Here is a 16,896-nt window from a genome sequence, read left to right as displayed (position 1 = left end):
TCTCAAATAGCACAACAATTATTCTTGGCTCCATTTGTAACTCTTACTTTTCTGGTCTTCAAGTTCAAGGTGGGAGCTACAATATCAATATCAACTTTGAAAGTATCTCTCTCTGGTCGGGCCTCCTCATTCAATTTCAGGGTCTGTTGGAGAGCCCTACAGCTACTATATTTTTCTTATGACCTCTTGTTCTTGTATGCTTTTTGGTGGGTCCAAATATAATTAGCACGTGTCTTATATTCTTAGTACCCTACTAATTTTATTGATATCAATTATCTAACCAAACCAAACAATGATTAGTTTGGAGTTTAGAAATATTGTTATGTTGTGCCATATACTAATCAATGTACCATAATTGAATAATCTAATATCGGGACTATATATTTTATTTTGAATTAAAATATATGAAATTCAATATTAAATTTAACCAATCACCATATGTTAGCGTTACATATCATAATACGTTCTTTTTCGTTTGATAAATTTGTAATTAGGATTATCTCTAAATTTGTATATTCAAGTAAAACATGACAATTTCAGCATAAATTAACATTTGATACGTTTGAGAATTTTTGTAAATAACATTAGTAGTGGAAGGTAAGAAAAGATGTATTTATAAAGTAAAATCTAAACATAAATTTCAATAGTTGATTGTTTACGAATAATTCTGTTAAGAAAAGTGCTAATTACAATATCTTTTTAAATCTTATTCACAAATAGTCTACTTATTTAACCACTTTTGGTTCAATTATTTAATATTTATATTGAAAAATTATATTTACACCCAAAATATTATATAGAATTCTTTTTTTAATATTATTTTATTACCAATTTATTCTTAAATAAAATAACTAAAATATACTATTTTAAAGTTTTAATTCTATTTATAAAATTTTAGGCTTAGTAACCCATTCTAAAATTTTCTCAACTTCAATTGATCCATTTCTTTTAAAATTTATTTCATCGTTATAACAAGTTAACAACCAATAATTAAAATCTTATTGACAAAAAGAATCACATAATTTAGACGTAAGTTTATTATATATTTAATTACATTTTTTTTAAAAATTTCTATTAAAGACTGTTTAAAATATTTATGAATTTTTGCTTAATTATTTATTTTACTAAGAAAATTTTAAATTAATCATTTAAAAATTATAGTTTCCAAATTTTAGAAAATGAGATAAGCAATTACATTTTATTTTTATTTTATATAAAAGGTGTATATAAAAAACATGGGATATAATTATAAATAAATACAATTTTTAATTATTTATAATTAAAAACTTAAATATGATATTGAACTATTAGGTAGCTGCTGCTGTTTTCTAATAGATCAATATTTTATTTAAATTTTAATAAATGAATAATTTATTATTTATAAAGAATAAAAATATAAATAATTAATTATATTTTTTTAATAAATGGTATAATGGCTGTAGAAAAGGTTGAAATAGAATCTGTTCATAGCACTAAAAAAAATCATAGTGTTTGACAAAATAACATTGGTTTGATAATTTTTTTTTTTTTTGCAAAAATAGACACCTCCGACAATAGACATAGCGAAATGGGGCAGTGGGGCAAAGCAGGGCCCCAACCCGGTGGGGCGTGTTTGCCCCGATAAAATCGGGGCAAGGCATAGGCTCGACCGATACAATCCAATCCAATAATGATCCAATACCATCCAATTAATATTCAGATAAAAAATATATTATATATTTTTTTTAAAGTTAAAATATATTATATTTTATTACATTTACTGTTTACATATATTATATTTGATGTACTAAACTTTTTTATTTAATTATGATGTATTATTGTAATTTTATGTTGGATTCCTACAAATTATTAAGACTTATGTTTTTAATTTTATGTTGGATTCCTACAAATTATTAAGACTTATATTTTTAATTTTATATTAGATTTGCGTTGCAAACTTCTAAATCATTACAATTAAATATTTTTATTATTTGGATGAGTAATTAGTGTTTTTATAATTGAAATAATATATATATATATTTTTTTTTTTAAATCAACCTAAATAAAGGTTTTAAAAGATCGGATAGATCCGATCCGATCCAACGGATAACCAATGGATGGAACCGAACTGATCCAATTATCCATTGGATCGGATCGGATCGGTTGGTTCAAGATGATTGGATCGGATCGGTTCCAAAAATCTAACATCCAATTGGATGATTGGATCGGATCGGATGGGCTTAAAAACATTGGATGTCATCCAATGAACACCCCTCCTCCTCAAACTCAAAATCCCCTAAAATCTTTCCTTGTTCTTTCTCCAACTTATCCTCTTCCTCTGTTACACGTCTCGCCTTTAGACCCAAGGACTTTTTGCTTGTTAGGGTATTTACTTGTTATTTGAAAAATAAGAAATAAGAATTTACGCTACACAGTATTAATGGGTATCTTTTGTTTTCAATTTCTCAGTTTCAATTCACTTTGTTAAAGTGTTAATAGGTATCATTTGTTTTCAAAAAATTATTGGAAGAATGGTTTCAATTTACTCTTGAATAATTGTGCCAAAATTTTCTGATGTGGCGCTATGCTCATAAGTTTTCGTTGTTTGTTTCGTCCAGCTGCAGGCAACTGTTGCTGAAACGGAGCCGCCAAAATGGTCGGAAAAGAATGCACCAAACATGGTTGACATTCATTCTACACAAGAATTCTTGAGTTCTTTAGGTGAAGCTAGAGATGAATTAGTTATTGTAGAGTTGTATGGAACTTATGTGATGGTTTTAGATATGTTTTAAGGGAACTTATCTTCCATTTGGTATCCAAAAGGAGTTGATCACATCAACACTGAAAAACCATGGTATATTGTTGATGGAACAGACAAAATTCTTGGGAGTCTAGCATCTACAATAGCAAATCACCTCCGTGGGAAAAGCTTCGCTACATACACTCCTAGTGTGGACATGGGGGCATTCGTTATTGTGGTGAGTAAATTACTGAGTTACGTATGTTTATATATTGAAAAAATTTCAATGCTTATTGGCATATGTGGGAACTAACATTTATGATGATTTGACAATATAGTGAATTGGTATAACAAGTCATCAATAGCTAAATATTTTTTTTCTACATTAATTTTGGATTTAGTTTTTTTTTTTTGCCATAATTAATATTATTTTCAACCAACGAGAGACTAGTTATATTTAAAAATTAACATGTATTTGAAAAATAAAAAATTTACAATATTATATTTTCATAATAAATGCACATTTTTCATCATATAGCCTTTCAAAAAATTTGAAAATATCAAAATTTAATTTTAGAAATATTAATTAACAACTATAAATATAGACCATTGATCTTAATTCAATAGTTAATATTAAAGTAATCATCTATAGGTAGTAACCATTAACAATGCACACATAAGAATTCTCAATGTTATAACATGTACCCATATATAGATATAAGGCATATAAGGTAGACATATTATAGAATAAGAAAATAAGGTGGTCTTATAAAGAGCAACGTTATAGTAATATTTACTTTTATGGTCTCATATATATATATATTAGCTAAAAATAACGTGCACGTTTGTTTAGTTTTAAAATTATAAACATGTTTATTCAAATATATATTTATTTTTATTATTTTTTAATTATTATATAAATTTTAAATAAATAAACAATATCATAAAAATAAATAAAATATATTTAATATAATGTATGACATAAATGTATTAAAAAATTAGGAAAAAATATTGTTTATAATTATAATAAAAATCAATTTTTTTTTTAATATATAATATAATGAATTACAGTTCTATAGTATATATAAATATTTATATCAATAATCTCTACATATATGACATTTAAACACAATATTAACATGGATATATATTTACATGATTACATGACATATATATAAATTACAATAATATTTAAAAAGAAATTAATAATAGAATAGAAAAATAATAGAAAAAATCATAGTGTAAAGTAGTATACATGCATAAACTATTTTTAGTATCTAATGTAACTCGCAATATCTTTTGGTGATTTTGATGAAGAAAAAGAGTGTCAATCATATTAATATTATACATGGATTTTCAAATAAGTTTGTTCCTAGTTGATAGTAGATTATATTATGTTATATGTTTAATATGATATTATTCTAATACGTGAAGTTTAAGTTTAATTAAACTTTATTTAAGTTATAAAATGTATGTTTTTATTATTTTTAAATAATTGTCATTGTAAAATATTTCAAAAATATCATATTTTAATTTGTTTAATTATTTATTTATTTAATTTGATTTAAATCACGTTTACAATCTACCGTTAAATATAAAAATATTTTGTTATGTATAAGAATATTCTGTTAAAATTAATAAAAAAATAAAAATAAAAAAACCGTTAAAACCAAGAATTTATGTTATCTATATACTTATTATATAGAAGATAATAAGTATGTAGATAAAGGAAATTCTTGGTTTTAACGAATTTTTATTTTTTTTTAATGTTAACTTTAACGGAATATTCTTATATTTAACAGAATATTCTTATATTTAACTGTAATTTGTAAACACTTACACTTAAATAAAATAAAATAAATAATTAAAAAAATTAAAATAGTACATTTTTGAGATATTTTACAATAATAATTTTTTAAAAATAATAAATCATTAAACAAATTAAAATAGGATATTTTTTAGATATTTTTCAATGATAATTATTTTTAAATAATAAATAATTAAACAAATTAAAATATGATATTTTTTTAGATATTTTACCATTATAATTATTTAACAATAATAAAATTATTTTATAACTTAAATAAAATTTAATTAAACTTAAACTCACTTATTAGAATAATATCATATTAAACATATAATATAATCTACTGTGAATTAGCAACAAATTATTTTAAAAAAAACTAGCAAGAAACTTAAATTTAAAATCCACGTATAATATTTAATATTACATTAAACATATAATATATAATCTTTTGTTGTCACTCCCAAATTCAAAAACTATAACAAACATAAACTTAAACAAAAATAAATATATTTTTTAATTAAAGTAGGATATTTATTTGAAATTTATACGACATTAATATAAATTTAATAAAAATAATTAATAAGTTTTATAAATAAAATTAAGCAAACGTGTATATTACACGTTGCTTGTATCTAGTTTATATAAAAGTACGTAGATATGAAAATTCTTGGTTTTAGCTATTTTTTTTAACTTTAACGGAATATACATTTAAAACTAATTGAAAATAGATATTTACTAATTATATTAATATAAATTCAAATATTATAAATTATCATTATTATAATAATATATAATATAAGACTACATATTTAATAATTATATTAATATAAATATAAATTCAAATGCAAATGTTATAAAATATCATACTAGATATTTAATAGTTATATTAATATAAATTTAAATATTATAAAATATCATTATAACAATAATATATAATACATAATCTTAATTTTTATTAAAAAAAATTACCATTTAATTTAAAAAGAAAACATGTTATTCTTTTTATTTAATCTAACTTATATAAATATATATTCATATTGAATTAAAAATAAATATTATAAAAATATTATATATAGGTGTCGTGTGTATGTAAATAGTATGATTGTATAACTACATAATAAATTAGAATAATATTTATTTTCTATCAAGAATAAACAAGTTTATTTTTGAATCAGTAAAGTGTACTTTGAATAATATCATGAATGTTTTGTACCTTAAATATGATAATTTGTGATCTAAAAAATTATCATATATATATATATTTTAAAAAAACTATAAACAATGTTTTGTTTTAATATGTTTATGTCATTTTTTTTATATATAATATTGTTTATTTATTTAAATTTTATATGACAATCATACAAATTTAATAAAAATAATTAACAAATTCTACAAATAAAACTAGTAAATGTACATTTTACGCTTCTATCTAGTATAAATATATATACTAGATAGAAGCAACGTGCAATGCACGTTTGTTAAGTTTTAAAATTGTAAATATTATTTATAATTTTAATAAAAACTGGTTCACTATTTTTTTTTAAATATATATAATAGAATGAAGGCTTATTAGGATTTTTTTTCCCTGAACTATTACCAATCCAAATCGTGCCCCCGAATTTTTCATCTAGTTGAAAATTTCCCCTGAATTATTCACGTCGCTGAAATGTGAGACTTCTGTCCAATTTCGCTAATGGAATAGTGATGTGGCAGTTTGGTGGCCGATGTAGTATTGTCATGTAAATGCCTCGTTTATAATATAAATAATGAATAGGATTTTTGCCCCCCAAACTATTACCATTATCAAATTGTGCCCCCCAAATATTAAAATTTTAAAATTAAATAAAAAAAGGGAAAAAAACATTAAAATTAAAAATAAAATTAATGGTGACAAAAAAATTGGCTTGGTGTTGGACATGCATCAGAATGAGCTCAAAGTTGGTTGGGTAGCAACATCGTCGACAGACTGAGCTCATGTGAGTCCCTGAAGACATTCAGCTTTGGTGTCGCCTATGTCGCCTTAAGTTTTTATTTTGTATGATTTAATTTAAATGAATTTTTAGTTTAATATTTTTTAGATTTTCTTTTTAATATTCAAAATATTGTTTAAATTTTAAATTTTAGAATTCGATGGGCATAATTTGGTAACGCTAAAAGTTTAGGGGGTAAAATCTTATCTATTTTTTAAATTATACACGTGGCAATCTACATCAACACTCCAATGTCGCCATATCACTATTCTGTTAGCAAAATAGGACAAAAGTCCTACATTTCAGTAACGTGAATAGTTCAGTGAGAATTTTTAACAAGCCAAAAAATTCAGGGGGCACGATTTGGTAGTGGTAATAGTTTGGGGGGAAAAATCCTAATAAGCCTAGAATGAATTATAGCTCTATAGATATATATATTTACATAGTTACATGATATATATATATAATATAATAATATTTAAAAAGAAATTAATAATAGAAATAAAAAAAAAAACATAGTGTAGACAGTAGTATACATGCATTAACTATTTTAATTTTTAATGTATCTCACAATGTACTTTGATGAATTTGATGAAGAAAAAGAACATCAATCACTAAATAAAAAAACAAACTATCACACAAATTTATAAAATAAAAAAAATGATATGTATGCATTTATTATTTTTAAATAAATATAATTTAATTATTTAAATTATCATAAAATATATTTAAAATATTCTATTTTAATTTATTTATTTATTTTTGTTTAAGTTTATGTTTGTTCTAGGTTTTTAATTTGACAGTGACAACAAAAGATTATATATTATATGTTTAATATAATATTAAGTTTAATTAAATTTTATTTAAGTTATAAAATATATGATTTTATTATTTTTAAATAATTATCAATGTAAAATATCTCAAAAATATCATATTTTAACTTGATTAATTATTTATTTATTTTAGTTTAAGTTATGTTTACAATCTACCGTTAAATATAAGAATATTCTGTTAAATATAAGAATATTCCGTTAAAGTTAACCAAAAAAAAATGTTAAAACCAAAAATTTTCATTATCTACACACTTTTTATATAAAAGAGATGTTATGTTCAGCCTTATTAACTTTTTGCTCAGCAAATTAAAGTCACTTATTTTTATATGATATAGTTAAATATTAGTTTTATTAGTTTACTACTTCTCTGTTAAATATTAGTTTTAATCCTATGTATATTCTCACAAATTTCGAGAATATCTCTTTAAATTTTTAAATGTTAAAAATAATGTTGTCTCGTTTGCCTTCCAAAATAGTAGTTAGAAAAATTACTAATAATTGTCCTCAAAATTATGTCAAAATAAAGTAACTATAGCTATATTGGTTTGTTGTATTAGTTTTTTAAAAACTTTGGTTTCATTTTATAAATTGTATTGGTTCCTCTCCTTTATTTTCTTCGCATAAATATTGATTAGTGTACTCTTTTTTTTTTTGTGTGGATTTAGTTTCATAATCAACTTAAATTATACTTTTATGAAGAAATTGTATTGGAGTTAGTTTTGGAGGTGTGTTTTCTATAGTTTTAATTTTATATAGTTGATATTGTATAAAATTTAAAAGAGTTTAAATATTTTATATATTCATCCATAGTGAAGTAGGTTCTGAGACTTTCATGTACTACGGCGATAACAGAATGTTGATAATTTGATTTGTATCTTAGTGAAGTAGGTTCTGAGATTTTTGTGTGCTGCAGTGACACAAGGACGAAAACCTATGTTGTTTGATTGTTTTAATTGATATTGACAATCAGTTAGGTTAATAAAATAGTGGAAATGTTGTCCGATTTTCTACCGATATAATTATCATTTTTAAAAAGTTTTGCATGCATAATTATTTTGATGTTGATCTCTTTATTATGTAGATATATTGTAGCTTAGATCAAACTCTAAACATGTCTACCCAAGATGTTACCGAATCTAATTTTGTCGATGATGTTGATTATGTTCATTCAGCATATACACAAGAGGTACAATCTCTAGGTAATACAAGAGATGAAAATGAGAATAAAAGTGCAGAATGGAAGATAACATCTCCTGCATGGGATCATTTTACATTGCAAAAAATTGATGGATTGTGGGAAGAAATTAGGGGTAGAGAGTAGTAATGGGACTAAACATTTACTTGATCATGTGAAAAGATGTCAAGTAATAAAGGAACAATTTTCCACGAATCTTTATCCTAATGCAAGTCCTTCAGTCACAACTTACAATTTTGATCCTGAACTAGGGAGAAAAAAGTTAGCTCAAATGATTACATAAATACCATTTATCGTGGTTGAGCATATTTTTTTTATAGACTATTCGAATATTCTTTTCCCTGTGTTTAAAATGGTGTCAACGAATACAATTAGATTTGACATTTTGAAAATGTATAAGGCTTAGAAGGAAAAATGTAGCCAAATTTTGGAGAAAAATAGAAGTGGAATAACTACAACCACTGAATATGTGGACCGTCAATCATCAAAAGATGAGATAAATGACTATGACAACTCATTTCATAGATGACTCTTGGAAGTTGCATTGTTGGATTATGAATTTTAAGTATGTACCATGTGGTTGTAACACTTACTGATACACTGAGTTTGTGTCTGTCTGAATGGAATATTGAAGACAAGATTAGTACAATGACTGTGGATAATTGTACCACTAACGATGCAATGATTCCACTTTTGAAAGAAAAGTTTAATTCTAGTTGTTTCATTTTAAAAGGAAAGTTATTTCACATGCGTTGTCGTGCACATATTTTGAATCTTAATTGTCCATGATGGCTTGTCTCTTATTGGTGATAGCATTGACAATATTCGAGACAGTGTTGCTTATTGGTTGGGCACACCAAAGAGGCATGAAAATTTTGAGGACATTGCTCGTTATCTTAAAGTGACATGTACTAAAAAGTTGTCACTTGATTGTCACACAAGGTGGAATTCAACGTACTTGATGCTCAACATAGTTTTATTCTCCAGTAGAGTATTTGAACGATTAAAGTATGTGATTCAAGGTATGTTAGATATGCGCCATCAGAAGATGATTCGATTAGAACTCAAAAATTGTGTGACAAGCCGAAAGTGTTTCATGAGGTGACAGAGTTGTTTTTGGAACTAAGAATCCTATAGCTAATCTTCTTTCTCAAAGATGTGTCAAATTAAGATGATAATTGAAGCATAGATTGTTAGGGTTTTATGCCCTAATTAAAACTCAATTTCTTTGTAATCTCATTTATTATCAATAAAAGAATAAAAATCATTTTTTTGACACAGTCAATCACTTTGCTCATATGTTTTGTTTTCATGATTATTTGTTTAATATAAACTTCTATTAAATCACGAGCACATAACTAATCGTATTTATAGTGACGTAATCACAATGGAATATAAATATGATTATATGTTCAAAATAAGTTAGTCCTAAGATTACTCAGTGCACATGATTTACACTGACTTGCCAATCTACGATGTGATCTACTTACACATAGTGTTATGTTCTCTACGATAAGATCGGATGTATTTGTTACATCGGACATGACCGATATTGACAGTTGATAGGATAAGTAAATATATACTGTTATTATCTATTCTAGTCATATCATATAGTTGACCATAGGTCAATTCAATCTCAATTCAGAGTGGTTAGTATTCTAATTGATTGTATTATTTGAGTTCATTGACATGTTCGTTACCAGTTACCCTACGAACTAGCCTATACTTACATCTTGGAAACTCGGTAGTATAATTGAGTGGGAGTGTTAATCATAGATATGAACATCTATAGCTTCTGATGAAGAAGTGAAACGATGGTTTCTTTTTAGTTTGGTTCAAGATGTTAAATGATAGAGATCTCATTTCAGTAATTAATATTAGTTTACTAAAATATCATTTACAAGGAACTAAGTGTTTTAAGGATAAAATACAATGAGGGGTAAAACGGTATTTTAATTTCATCTCATTGTAGACCGTTTATAGAGGATTGAGTGACAATTATGATTGTAACAATTGATAATTAATTGCGTATCTATATTTGTTATAGAACGTTCTATGAATTCAATAGTGTAATTCCGAGTCTTTAGTGGAGTCACGAGGAATTAATAAGTTATTAAATTTATTTGTTAGATTTATGATAACTTATTGGAACTTGATTTCATAGGCACATGGTACCCACTATACATTTGATAAAATCATTTAGATAGTTTCAATTAATTAATTTAATTATCAATTAGCATTATCAAAGTTGACTAGGTCAATTTTGGATAGTTTCACAGAGTTGTGTAATTTTGAGTAGAAACGAGAAATTATGGCAGATTTATTAATTAAAATAAATTGGTATCTAAATTAATAAATAAGTTTAAATTAAGGTTCAAATTATAAATAATTAATTTGATAAAGGATTTAATTAATTAATTCAATAGAAAATATATAGGCCTTGATTTTAAGTCCAATGAGCTTATAATTAAATGGGAAATTTCATGGGCCTAAAGCCCATGATAATTTCGACATAGGGTCGTTAATTGACTATTATTTTATTGATTTTTTAATTAAATAAATGACCTAATTGAGTTTATAAAAAGAATGTTAAGAGAGAGTTGAATACACAAGACAAGTTAAGTCAGACGCAGACACTAGCTTTCTGATAGGTTTTAGATTATCTCTAAACATAAGTCATTTTCTAAGTCTTATTGCTCTTCTCTCTGTATCTATATCATGTGTTGAGAATTACCCACCATAGTCTAGGTGATCCTAAGGATACTTTGGAAAGCTGTGAAGAAAATTGAAGATTGGTTCAGAATCTTGGTAATACTCTGCAACAGAAAGAATGCAAGGATTAAAGAAACTGAAAGAAAGACCCTATTATTCCGCTGCGTATAATGTAAGTATTCTTATCGTTATTTCTCCTAATTCAATTTTAGAAATATGTTATAGGTTGCCTCATATTAACTTGTTTAATATTAGATCTACATGAAAATAAATAAAGATTCTGTATAAGTTTTCCTAATATAGATGACATCAGATGAGCCCTTTGTTAGGGACATGACAACTCAAATGATGTCTAAGTTTCAAAAGTATTGGGAAGAGATTCATAGACTTATGAATGTGGCAGTTGTTTTGGTTCCAAGATATAAGTTTATGTTGATCGAGTATTATTTTCCTACCATTTATGGAAATGATCATTATGGGATTGAAATTGAGAAGGTCCGCAAACTTTATTATGAGCTAATAGAATAGCACAGTTCTAAGTTTCATAATCTGAGAGAAAGAAGTCAGCAAATGGAAAGTGTATTAGCATCTTCCTCAACACAAATGGATGATCTATCTAACTTTGACACGTATGTTAAAGTTGCATATGGTGCAGAGAATGTGAAGTCAGAGTTAGAACTCTTTTTGGAAGAGAAATTGATACCTAGGATTGATGAGTTCTTTTATATATGCAATTATTGGAAAGTAAATGGTATTGGAAGAAAATGGTAGTAGTAAAGAATAGGCTGAAAAACTACTACTCTTATCACTCTTTTATCTCTATTCGGTATATCATTCAAGAAGTTTATGGCAAATTTATGGGAATGACCGAGAATGGGAACCTGATTTGGACCAGATTTATTTGGAGTGTTTGTGTAGTGCCTAAGCATGCTTTTATTACTTTGCTAATCTGAATAGATTGAAAACAAGGGCTAGATTACATCACTTTGGAATAGCAAGTACATCATCTTGTCTAATCTGTGACGCTGCAAAGGAAGATAATTTTCATTTATTTTTCTCTTATTGTTACAGCATGAAGTGTATCACAGAGGTAAAACATTGGCTGGGTTGGTATTCGAGTTCTGAGAATCTTCAAGGCCTTCTGAGATGGCTAGCTAGAGGGAAGGGTCTCTCCCGTTTCAGGAGAAAGATTTATGCCTCTAGTTTAGCTGCAACTACCTATTATTTGTAGAGAGTGCGAAACACTGCTTTGTAGGAGGACAAAATTCTAAGTGTTGATTGTACAGTTAAACATATCAAACGAGACATTAAAGCTCGAGGGAATATTTTTTTGCAGAATAGAATTTCTGAGATAGATAAAATCTAGTTTGGGGAGTTAACTGTATAGAACTTGTTTGTTTTTTTTTTTTTGCTCTGGTTTCCATTTTGGGTTACTGTAGGTTGTATTGGAGGTTTTTGATTAATGAATTTTGCTTGCTTACCAAATTTTTTTATTGGAAAGTAACATAACTTAAATATCATGTGATGAATATGATTGCCAAAGATATATTTGTTATCTATTAGCATTGTTGCTTCGAAATTTGCATTCAGCACTGGTGGTAGATATGTGGGTTCACACCAAGCGAGACTTCATCCTTCTACATTGGAAGCATTGATATGCACTCAAATTTGGTTGGTAAATGACAAAAAGTAAGTATACTTATCTTATATATATATATATATATATATATTCATATTTTGTTGTATTATTTCGATATTAATTTTTTTTAAAGAAGAAAAAAGTCAGTTGATTCCTATGAAGCACCGAAAGTGGAGCGTTATGTCGTATATGATAATTTTGTTATCGTGAGAAACTCTCATTACACTTGGTGAATTCTTGAATTAAATGATGATATAATGATATGATTTAATCTAATTTTCTTATGTTACTTATATACATGCATAGTAAGTAAAATTAACATTTTATTTGTAGTTTAGAATAAAATAAGTTTTATATAATTCATCATTATTCTTGTATTTATTTTTGTAAATTTTAAAATAAAAAACTAAATAAAATATTTGAGAATGTAGTTAATACGAAGGGTTAAAAATAAGGATTGTAATAAAAAAATAATAACTTAAACTTAAGGAAAATTCTAAAATTATAATTCAATGTTTCTTTTTTTTTAAAAAAATTAACGAGTCAGGGCAGGTCCACCCAACCCACTCCAAGAAACCAATCGAGGCGGGGCGGAGTGTTAGCAAGGCAAGGTAGACTTGCCCCATTTTCATGCCTATTTGACACCTCATTGGAAATTCCCAACACCTAGTAGAAAATTCCAAGCACACTATCTGAATTCTAGAAAGAAGTCAATTTTGTAAAAAATTATCAAAAAATCATTTGACAAAGTGAGATCATAAAATGATCTGATTTCACCAATTACTCTTGTTTCGTTTTGATGAATTTTTTAAACAAGTTCAGCAAAAAGAATCATTTTTTTTTTCAAATGTTACTAGTGTAATAATATGCTTGATGTGGTAATGTGTGTATAATTACAAAATATATAATTTTATGTTTTAAGAAAAATTAATTGGAATCAAATAAATATATTACAACAAAATAACCTATTATTATTTTTTATTTTTTCTAAATAATTGAACCATACAAAATACGTCTGATTAAAAGAGATTGAAGTTGCAATGGCACTTCTTTTGTTGGTATGTATATGGTGAAAATATCAATACAATTTCAATAGAAGATATTGGAGTTGCACATGACACTCTTCTTTTATTCGTAAATATATGAGAATCAACATACTCTGTCAGATTATTGTGTCTCATAATATGTCCAACCAATATAATACTAACACCTTATTTAATTTTGACACTTCATATTAATAGGGGATGTAATAGTTTTTTAATGAAAAAAAATTAAATTAAATGTCAGTATTATATTAGTTTGACACATTACGAGACACAATAATCTGACAAAAGATCTTCATTCTGTATGTGGTGAAAATATCAATACAATTTCAATAGGTGTCAACCTTTTGGCCAGTTTCATCGTTAACATTTTATCATAACGTCACCGTACTTCGTCATACACTTTGTTTCAAAATCCTTTGCTAAACATATTTTCCAGATTTTCTTTCACATCAGGATCAAAATCGAGAGTTTAAAGCTTTTTAATAAGTTGGCCGCTCGCGCAATATGCTTTTTCCACCAGAAATGGCGTTTAAGATGAGATTATGTCACCATTTCATTATTTTTGTTAGTAAGTAATTATAGGTCCACACAAAATATACTTTTTTAATCCATCATTTTACACACTTAAAATATACACAATAACATTGAAGTATTTTAAACTACATATAAAAATAGTATAATTCTACAGTGAATATTTAGTGTGTGAAATGAGTGTATGCCTAACATTACTCATTAAAAATTCAGATCAAATGCTTTCCTAGTGTATATTTTGGGTAATAGACTACATCAGCATGGCATTTTCCTTTGTACCCAATGTTTCAACAATCTTATGCATACAAATTAATCAGAACAATCTACAATGTATTTTCTACCAAACCGCTTATTTTTTTCCATCCTGATTGCATGACTCGTGTTCTAACTCTCATGAACAAGGTTTGGTTTTTTTTTCTTTTTCTCCTAATCTTTGCAATTAGTTTCTCAGCTGCAGAATTCTTATTTCTTGAGGTAGCCATTGACATTGGACTGAAGTTTTCTGTTTAAGCCAAGCAAATCACGTCTACTTCAATTGGAGGAATTTCATCATCGTTCAGTTTGGATTGAATTTTGAAGGAAAATGAGAAATTTAGTGAAACCAAAACAAAAAAACTTGTGCGTATTTGGGGGACTTTGAATTAAACACAAAAAGATTAATAGAATAAGGTTTGAAAATTGTTTTCCTAGTGTCTTTGTAAATTCTCAAAAGCTTTATATTTTATTTAATATTATTATGAAAAAATAAAAACTTATAAATTTTATTTTTTCTATTGTTTGAATATATTCTTTATAAAATAACATTACATTGAACTTGTGACAAAATAAAAAATAATAAACTTTCTCAATTTTTCTATTGTTTAAAACTGTTCGCTTTTCCATTCAATTTTTATGTTCAAAAATCAAAATTTTGTTTCAAAAACCTCAATCTATACATCTTTTTACACTTGGGTTCCAACTTTAAATTTTAATATATATTTTTTCTAGTAAACAAAACTAACTTCAAATTTATTGAGAAAATAGGTAAATATTCATTTGATACCATATATTTTATCGAAATACATACTTGGTACTCTATATTTATAATAATAATCATTTGGTACACTCTGTTTGCAATTCGTACTAGTTTGGTATCTTCTACTGAAATCTGGTCAACACAAATTTCCACTGGAATCTGGTCAACACAAATTTCAAATATGACTATATTACCCATCTTTTTAATGATCTATTTGATCTTCTTTTGTTTTTGTTATTTTAAAATGATTTCAAAATATTTTTTTAATTAATAAAACAAAAAAATGTTTTATAAATTAATCAATGAAAAAGTATTATTAATTAATTTTAAAATAAAAATATTTGATTAAACTATTCTAATTGGTTAAATTAATACACATAAATATTTTTAATTTCAAATATAAGTTTAAAAAAACTAAAGCAATATTTTTAAATTAATTAAAGTAAATTAAAAGTTTCAATTAAATTATTTTGTTTGAATTCAATTTAAATTCTGACTTTTAAGTTTAGGGTGTTGATTTATTTAATTTATTTTTAATTGATTAATTTATAAAAAAAAATTGTTATTATTTTATTAATTCATAAAATATTTATAAATAACAAAATCTAAAGAAAATCAAATAAATCATTAAAATGGTCATATTTAAAATTTGGGTTGACTAAATTTTCGCGGAGAATACCAAATAACTATAAATTGCAAACAAAGAGTACCAAATGATCATTATTATAAACATAAGGTATCAAGTGTGTATTTCAATAAACACAATATCAAATGAGTATTTATGAGATTTTGAATTCATAAATATATGAGATTTATTATAATATATAAACGATAGTTGAAATTTTTTTAGCATAATTGCAATAAATAGTTGATAAAAAAAATAAATACTCATTTGATATTCTGTGTTTTATCGTAATATATACTTAGTACCCTATGTTTTCAATAATACTCATCTAGTATCCTGTAAAATGAAATTGTACATATTCGGTACCTTGGACTAAAAAAAAAATTAATAAAATTTTATGAATATGACCAAACTGTCCCAATAATGAGTTTCAAACTCAAATTTAATTACATAAAATTGAGAGCAATTTGGTCATATTAATAAAATTTTATTATTTAAATTTAAGTGTAAAGTACCAAATATGTATAATTTTAAATTACAAGATATCAAATAAGCATTATTGAAATCACAGGGTACTAAATCTGTATTTCGATAAAACACAGGATACCAAATGGCTATATTAATATTTGATAATTTCAATAATTATAGTATAAATTTTACAAAAATTTAATAATTTTTTTTAATTCAAAACAAATAAAATACAAAATTGTCTATATATATAAATAATAATAAATTATCAAAATTTGAAGTTGGAAATAAATTGGAATTTTTATATACATACAATGAGGGAATATAACTATTTGG

At 25.2% G+C, this 16,896-nt stretch overlaps 1 protein-coding gene across 6 annotated transcripts in view; it reads right to left on the bottom strand.

Moving 5' to 3' along the window:
• Positions 1–16,896, bottom strand: part of LOC133788961 (KH domain-containing protein HEN4) — a 47,571-nt gene that overhangs the window by 18,539 nt on the left and 12,136 nt on the right. Inside the window, exon 9 of one of the 6 annotated variants that reach the window (XR_009873429.1) lies at positions 7,948–11,340. The exons of 2 other annotated variants lie outside the window; for them this stretch is intronic. The gene's annotated coding sequence lies outside the window, so the exon portion shown is untranslated. Of the gene's footprint in view, positions 1–7,947; positions 11,341–14,517; positions 14,982–16,896 lie in introns of those variants that run through there. 3 more of the 6 variants (XR_009873427.1, XR_009873428.1, XR_009873426.1) reach the window with 3 other exon arrangements.

This window comes from Humulus lupulus, chromosome 7, assembly GCF_963169125.1.
Source record: "Humulus lupulus chromosome 7, drHumLupu1.1, whole genome shotgun sequence".
Taxonomy (NCBI): Eukaryota; Viridiplantae; Streptophyta; class Magnoliopsida; order Rosales; family Cannabaceae; genus Humulus; species Humulus lupulus.
This window is presented reverse-complemented; position numbering and strand designations above follow the sequence as displayed.